Consider the following 9,133-nt stretch of genomic DNA (forward strand, 5'->3'; position numbering starts at 1 on the left):
TTGTCCCCGTTTGGGACCGTTTTTGCCACGACGGTGGCCGTTGGTGTCTTTGGTAGACACGGGGCCACCCAGGACTGAACCCCAAGGGGGTGTTGGTCGGAGTGGCCGGGAGAGTGTCATGGTAGTAGCTCGGTTTTGTCGGAATGCTTTGGTCCGCACGTATGGGAGTGCGAGGCCTGGGTTCTGTAGTGTGGGTAAAGTGCGCTACCTCTACAGAGTGTGTATTCAATCTATCGATAGCCGCGTCCTCGGTCATGGGCACAAGTTCGTAGTAGGTCACACTATCGGGTCTTGGTCGACAGGGAGGATAAACCTGCTAATAACTAATGTGATTACTAAGATGTGATAAATAATGTGGTGACTTGGATTATGAGATAATCGTGAGAAGTCACGATGATGTGTTGATATGACCCCAAGACGAGGTCTCGGTAAGTCATGCGTGTGCTCCGAGGAGCCGTGGTAGAGTATGTGATTGTTGCATAAGGTTAATACAACATGTCTTCACGGGAGGTAACTGGTAGTTTATTTTCAGCATAGTTTCATGATGCCATGCCATGTTTTGATATGCTATGCTTTGCTGTTGTTATGTTAGAAGTAAATTTGATATTCCATGCTAGTAGATGCTATGTTGTTATTCATGTGTAGTTTGATTTATGATTCTAGTGAATATCATGCCATGCTTAGAAGTTGTGTTGAAGTAGACTGTTGCATATGCTTGGTTCTTGCTTTGTCATCTGTTTGTTTGGATGCTATGTATTTGGTTGTCTTGCAAGTACATTCAATGTACTGACCTGGCGTGTCATGCCAGTTTTGTAGGTCGTGCCCAACTTGTTCGCTTATTCCGTCGTGGTAGGCCGTAATCTTGCCAGTCCTGTGAGTTGTGGAGCACAGCCTAGATGAGACGATGCCAAACCAAGACTTCCGCCGCCATTTAAATAGACTTCCGCTGCCATTTAAATAGCCTTAGGGCTATGCCAGATAATTGTATTCATCAATGATGTAATCTTATACACCTGTATTTGATGAATATTATTGTACCTGGAATGTTGTATCATGGACATGTCGTGCGTCAGGTGTTATCCAGGGCTGGCGTGCGAAGGCCCCCTGCTCCATGCGGATTGGCGTGCCACATTTCATGATGCCATGCCATGTCTTGATGGAATTTATGCCATGTTTGGATTACGTCATCTTATGATTTAAGTGCTTTGCTATGCTATGTTTTGCTGTTGCCATGTTAGAAGTAAGTTTGATATGCCATGCTAGTAGATGCCATGATGTTGTTCATGCTTATTTTGATCCATGTCTCTAGTTAATATCATTGCCATGTTTAGCTCCTGCTATGAGATAGGTTGTTGCATGCGCTTGGTTCTTGCTTTGTCATCTGCTTGTTTGGATGCTATGTATTTGGTTTTCTTGCAAGTACATTCAATGTACTGACCTGGCGTGTCATGCCAGTTTTGTAGGTCGTGCCCGAATTGTTCACTTGTTCCGTCGTGCTAGGCCGTAATCTTGCCAGTCCTGTGTGTTGTGGAGCCCAACCAGAGTTCTTATGCTACCAAACCAAGACTTCCGCTGCCATTTAAATAGCCCTAGGGCTATGCCAGATAATTGTATTCATCAATGATGTAATCATATACACATGTGTTTGATGGATATTCTTGTACCTGGAATGTTGTATCATGGACCTGTCGTGCGTCAGGTGTTATCCTGGGCTGACGTGCGAAGTCCCCCTGCTCCATGCAGATCGGGGTGCCACAAGGCGGCGGATATCGAGGAGCACCGGGAGGAGGAGTTGCGCGTGGCCGAGGTAGAGAAGAGTCTGTCCGTCGAGGAACCAGCGGTGGAGTACCAGCGCGAGCTCTGGCGCAGCCACTACTACGAATACTACAACCTTGAGGGCGGCGCCGAGGACGAGGACGAGGTCGACTTCAGCAGGGGGGACACAGAGTCCACCAACGGCGGCATGTCACCAGGACAAGTCATCGACGTCTCATCTCACACCTGCGATGCATAGGCCGGGGCGGCGGCGGATCTGTTAAAATTATGCGTACTTCGGCTTTCTTTTTAATGCTGGTCTTTTGTTAGAGCAATGTTTAGGTCAACTGGCTCTGTGTAATTACTAAAATTGCTCGATTCAGTGAAGCAGAAGAATCGTTTGCAATGCACACAATCGTTCAAAGTGAATGGTCCGACAGCACCTCACACAAAGTTTCCCTCCACAGTTCCAAAATTTTGGCCTACCGCCAAAATATCTACCCCGCCCCACTTCCCCACCCCCTTTTCTCCCCGACCATAAGTCACATTTCCCATGTTTCCTCCTTCCTTCCTTCCTTGCTAAGCTATATTCGCTTCCTCGCTCTCACCGTCTCGCATCTTACCGCCGGGGTCGCCATGTTCTTCTTAAACGACCTCTCCAGCGGTTCCTCCTCCGGCGACTACTCCTTCACCACCCGGGTATGCCTCTCTTCTCTCTCTCGGGCTATGACTTGGAATGAAGGATTTTTACCCGGCGGTCGATTTGAGTCATTTCTTCCTATTGTAGCTCCCTAGGACCATCAGTGGCAACGAATGGAGCAGGGTGGCTGAAGATCTATCTGCTCGTTGTCACCATCAATCTCCATGCGTGAAGCTAGTTGCGTTTGATTCTGTGGACAGTGGGAGGAAGTTTCTGGCATGTGCAGAGAAGGTTAGACCCTCTTTCATTGTTACAAATCATTGGTTAGATGTGATTCAGACACTGTCATGGTCCCAACTCATTCATACCACACCTTCAACCAAACGCATCCTAAAACAGTGTCACGGTTTGTACATAGTATCTTAATTTGTTTCCATCTCATCAGCGGTGCCATTAGAAAATTATTTGGCACCGCTTCAGCAGTTTGTGCAGCCAACTTTGGTCCACACATACGAGCAGCCAAGCAGTAAAATACTAAATCTTTATGGCACGAAGGAACTGGGCATCGGAGCAACTACGTGCTTTGGAATCCGGGTCCCTGATTTTTATTCTACTGCATCGGCTCGCCAGTGCAGGGCACCGGTGCGAGATGTAGCAACAGTTGACTTTACCCCAGTTTTGGCATACATAGTAGACGGGCTTAGTGCTATTAGTTCTATGTTACTAAATTTGTGCATGTACACACCTGTTAGTATCAATTTGCTGTCATCCAAACACTGTCGCTATGCTGTTTCAGTTATATTTACCTTCCTCATAAAATTTTCAATTTGTTATTTATTGTACATGAGTAAGAACTTGTAGCGTCATTGCAGTTAATTAGCTTCTGATGTTCTAGAATTTGGTTGTTGTCTCAGTACCAATTATTTCATTTGCACATTGATCTTTTTGAGAAGATATGTCATAATTAACATGTTTGTTCAGTTTTTCAAAATAAGCATTGGTGATTTTCTATGTTGCTATAAACCCATTTCCCCTACAATTGTTACTGATCTAGTTTTAAATATTATAGGATGAACAAAAGTGTTCTTACTTGGAGTGGGTTGATCAAGAGTGGCCACAGTATTTGAAGATGTGCCTAGCGAAGCTCTAGAGCATGTATGAGGAAGAGAACACACGTAGGCTTAGAGAAAGTCTCGTCAACACTGAAGCATATTTCAAGATGCGGGATAAAAAGTTGAAGGTGGAGAATGAGCTCAGATTTTTTAAATCAGACTTTGCTAAGATGGTGTTGGCGAAGGAGGAGGCACTTTCCCAGTTGGCCCGTGCAAACCGGTTCTTACTGAACTGAAAGCAGAGGTGGATAAGATGAGCTCGAATGATCTCGATTAGGGAAATGAATATATTGTTCTTATGAAGTTGAACTAGCTATATGTTGTACTCTGTTGTTTTCATGTAGCTACCGTACTGCGATGTTATAATATATTTATGTGCCTGATATGAAATTGGCAAACAGATGTTCGATACGAAATGTGAATTTGCGTAATACTGGAATTATTAATTGTAAACTAATAAACCTACTAAATGTGTCATGTACCTTTGCAAACGGTTCTAGCAGTAAAAGCGCTTGCGATGGATAGCCCAATGCCACACAGTTTTCTTCATCAAATCGTGTGTGATATAGTTGATAAAAGCAAACAGTTAACCAAGGCAGATCGTGTGTGATAGTTACACCTTTCACACACGAGCCTACACATAAAACAGTGTGGGATGTACGTCCGAACAAAAACGTTTTCCCTGGATTGACTGTGTGGGATGTACATAAGAACGGAAATGTATTCCTTGGATTGACTGTGTGTGATATACATACGAACGGAAATGATTTTTTGGGATTCACCGTGTGGAATGTACATACCTACGGAAATGATTTTCTCGGATTACCGTGTGGGATCTACATACCTACGGAAATGATTGGGTTTCGATGCCTCCCCCGATCGCACACGGCCCCAGCCTGGGTCCCAGGAGGGCCTATCCCCGACGATTGCTGGGTCGTGTGGGAAGGACACCCTATCACACACACTCACTTGGCGACGGTTCCAAATGCCATCGCGGAAAGGGGTTAAAAACTGTTTGTTTAGGACCGACGCGTACCAGTGCTTGTCTATCCCACCATGGCCATTGCTCACGAAGGACTTGCCTCACTAGGGTAGATCTTCACGAAGTAGGCGATCTCCTTGCCCTTACAAACTCCTTGGTTCAACTCCACAATCTTGACGGAGGCTCCCAAGTGACACCTAACCAATCTAGGAGACACCACTCTCCAAAAGGTAATAGATGGTGTGTTGATGATGAACTCCTTGCTCTTGTGCTTCAAATGATAGTCTCCCCAACACTCAACTCTCTCTCATGGATTTGGATTTGGTGGAAAGATGATTTGAGTGGAAAGCAACTTGGGGAAGGCTAGAGATCAAGATTCTTGTGGTTGGAATGGAATATCTTGGTCTCAACACATGAGTGGGTGGTTCTCTATCAGAAAATGTATGCTGGAAGTGTAGGCACGTTCTGATGGCTCTCTCCATGAATGAAGAGTGGGTGGAGGGGTATATATAGCCTCCACACAAAATCTAACCGTTACACACAATTCACCAAACTCTGTAGGACCGAATCATGAAACTCGGTTAGACCGATTTAGTTCAAAATGTGAACGTTGGGCTTTTCGGTGGGACCGATACGATCAACTCGGTGGGACCGATGTGCTAGGGTTAGGGTAAAACCTCAACTCAGTTTGACCGATTACACAAACTCGGTGGGACCGATTTTGGTAATAAGCTAAACAGAGAGTTGGTCACGCAAACTCGGTGGGACCGATTGCGTATCTCAGTGAGACCGAAATTATTGCAACAGGCACCAGAAAGTTTGCAAGCCCATCTCGGTGAGACCGAGATCCCATCGGTGAGAACTGATTAGGGTTTCTGGCAGTGGCTATGTCAAATGAACTCAGTGGCGCCGGATAGATCAAATCGGTGGGGCCGAGTTTGACTTTTGGTTTGGGACATATGTGGATATGAGAAAGTGGTTGAGGGCTTTGGAGCATATCACTAAGCACTTTGAGAAAGCAAGCCATTAAGCAACACCTCATCCCCTTTTAATAGTATTGGCTTTTCCTATGGACTCAATGTGATCTTGGATCACTAAAATGAAAATCTAGAGTCTTGAGCTTTTGCCAATCTTCTGTCCTTAGCATCTTGAAGGGGTTCCACATCCTCTTGTCCATGCCACTCCACTGTTGAACTCATCTGAAATATACTAGATAAAAGTATTAGTCCAACAAGAGATATGTTGACATTAATTACCAAAATCACCCAGGGAGCACTTGTGATTTTAGTAGTCCTAGAGTCTCTGACAACTGGCACTGCTGATGACCTTTGTGCCCTTGGCACTCTCTAGAAAGTGTCTGTAGTGGGTCTATCCTCCTTGTCCTCAGCATCCTCTGGGAGCTTCTCCACAACTGTTTCAATCTCAGTGACCTTCACATCTAGGTCATGGAATTTAGTCTCAATGATCCTGTCAAGACTTTCCTGATTTTGAGTCAAGGTGACCAAGCCCTTCTCAATTCTCATGGTATCCTCAAGCAGATAACTGAGTTGATCTTGCTTGGTCTTGAGTAGCACTATGGAGGCATCTGGTGCACTTGCTGCCTTTGCTGCTTTTGCAGCCTTTGCTTTCTCTATCTTCTCCTGGGCTTCAGCACAAGTAGGATGGGATGCATCCATGACAACCTTGTTGTCCTCAAAGTCTGGCCTCAGGGGTAGATGCTCTTTGTCTAGTAGATATGTCCCGGTTCCCATCTTGGAGTTGATCAAGTTTTGAATGTGAGGGGCATATCCACAAGATCTTTTTTGGTCTGCAGCTGTCCTCTTCATAGTCTCTACTATCAAACTCATCACCTTGAACTTCCGAGTAACATCAAACAAGTGAAGCAGGTTGATGGAGTAACCATGGATCATTCTATGATCTCCTGACTTAGGCAATAGAGTGTGCCTCAGTATAGTGTTTATTTTGGCCAGGCCAGCAAGCAGGTAGTATATAGATCCAAGCTTGTGAGTCTCCAAGGCTTCATCAGGAATTGGCTTGTACATGTTAGCCATGGAGTTGTGATCCTTTCTAGGCTTACCATACACATAAATATCATTCTTCTCTTCCTTGGGGGCATTGATCAACTTGGCCCATTCTGAGATTGTTGACTGATATCTTGTTCCTTTTGTCATCCACACAATCTTTCCATCGGGGTAGAAGTGGGTTGTGGAGTAGAATTGCATTATCATTTCATCATTCCATTTTGTCAACTTCTGACCAACAAATGTATCTACTCCATTCATTCTAAAGCTCTCATGCACGCTTGGAAAATAGTCTTCATTGTCATCAATGTATTTCCAGTCTACCCATTTCATATCACAAACAATGGGCTTCTTGTCCAATAGGATAGTCTCATAGAAACCATGTTGTTCCTTGGTGTGAAAACGAAAGTCCACAACAGTTCTTCTCCTAGTGTCATAGGGATATGTCTGTCTCCATAGTCTCAGACCAGCATCCTTCCTCAATTTCATGTTCTCTGCCACAGGATGAGCATCATTGTGATCTGGGATCTTGGGCTTGAGTTTCCTGAGCACTAGTGGCTCTTCTTGTTCTTGAGATTCAGGCACTGGGGCCTTGTTCTTTTTAGCAGCAGGTATATTCCTTGTTGATCTCTTTGATGCAGTTGTCTTGGGAGCTGGAGCTTGAGTTGAAGACTTGGGGGAAAACTTGGGCTTAGATGGAGCAGCCCCAGTCCTGATGGCATCCCCCATCAGCTTCTGTGTCTTAGCAGGAGGTGCAACTGGCTCTTCCTTCTCCTCTTCATCATTAGAATCTCTCATCATAGAAGGTTTACCAATCACCCTGGCAATAGTATTTCTGACTCTTTCCTTCCTCTTCTTTCAACCTGCAGCCTCTTCCTCTCTTGGTTCAAGTGTAAATTCCATGGTTTCTTGAGTTGAGGCTTTGGCTTTTGACATTGGAGCTCTCTTGGCAGGAGCTTTCTTCTGCAGTCCAGGCTTGGTAGTAGCAACATACTCCTTCTTGAGCACCTTCTTCTTGGAGGTCACTTCCTCCTCAACAACAAAATCTTCATCCTCAGATTCAGATGTTCTCTTCTTTCTGATCCTGGTAGCTGCCTTAGGCAAATTGCTGGGAGTGCTTCTGCTTCCATCATCATAGCTGCTAGAGGGACTAGTGCCCTCACCGAGGTTGAGCTACTCTTCAGACTTGTTCAGACTGTCACTGCCCCTGACATTGTTGCAACTGTCCCTGTGAATAGTTGGGTGTAGATAGAGTAGATTAGCATCACAAAGTACATGTTGTTTTTGCAAAAAATGAGACAAAAACTTAACTTTAGTTTTCTGCATAAACCATTTCGGAGCTACCGATTTGACAAACTTAGTGACACCGAAGCACTCAACAGAGTCTAAACATGCAGTTTCAGTCAGACCGAGACGCAGTTCGTGTCACGACCGGTTTTTCAATAAAATAATTATTGAGAGACCAATCCCTTTTACGGACCAGCAAAGAAGAATTCCTTCTCACTGGTAGACAATAATCTTGGTCACAGAAGAAAAATACCAGGAGTACTAAATATAATACAAGGTTGAGCAGAGACCGCCCAACAATTTATTACATGCATGCCGATAAAACAATACGGCGGATAGGGTGGCAAACTTCTAACTCGCGATAAAAGTGGTGGTGGAAATATCATCGCAAAGCGAGTGATATAATTCCAGAACACTACAACTCATCGAGCGTCGGAGTGAGGCTCGAGAAGACTTATTGCGGGTGGCGGAAGCGTAGACAACATATGTGACCAATATCCGGGATCGCGCAGGACTGACTGGGACTCCTCTAGGCGTCGGACGCGCTATCAAATTCTTCATCCAAGAGATCACCTTCGTCAACATCTGGCCAAATCAACAAGCCAGGTGAGTACTATGAAAGAACTCGCAAGACAGTTCGGACATAAGATATAACAAATGCAAACATGAAACATATGAACAAGTTAACCAGTGCGATCAGACATAGAGAAACTAAATACTGGGTGCCAAGCGAGGGTCTGAATGACGCCTCGAGCGGAAACTGCAGAATAGTAATACTGGTGCCAAACGAGTGTCTGAAAGACTCCTCGAGCGGAAACTGCAGAATAGTAATACTGGTGCCAAACGAGTGTCTGAAAGACTCCTCGAGCGGAAAATGCGAAGCCAAACGAGTGTCTGAAAGACTCCTCGAGCGGAAAATGCGAAATAATAATGCGGGTGCCAAACGAGTGTCTGAAGGACTCCTCGAGAGGTAAATGCCGAATAATAATGCCATAGTCGGGCGTCGGGGCGACACCACATAAAGGGCTTATAAGAGAAAATAAAGACAGTGCATGCCGCAGTCGGACGTCTGAGCGACATCACATAAAGGGCTTATATTTAAAGTGAGAAACGAGTAGGCGCCACAGTCGGACGTCTGCGCGACGTCACATAAAGGGCTTATATCACAGCTCAAAATGCAATAGTTCAGGAACATAATTTACCACAAGCACGAGACAAATATAAAGTTAGTCCATCCACAGGAATAACAATAAAATCTGAATTTACCACTTGAGCTTGTTCACCGGGGCAAGTATTTCACACGGATAGATATGGGTATAATGTTTACACAACTGAT

The sequence above is a fragment of the Triticum aestivum genome, chromosome 6D (genome assembly GCF_018294505.1).
Source record: "Triticum aestivum cultivar Chinese Spring chromosome 6D, IWGSC CS RefSeq v2.1, whole genome shotgun sequence".
In the NCBI taxonomy this organism is placed as follows: domain Eukaryota; kingdom Viridiplantae; phylum Streptophyta; class Magnoliopsida; order Poales; family Poaceae; genus Triticum; species Triticum aestivum.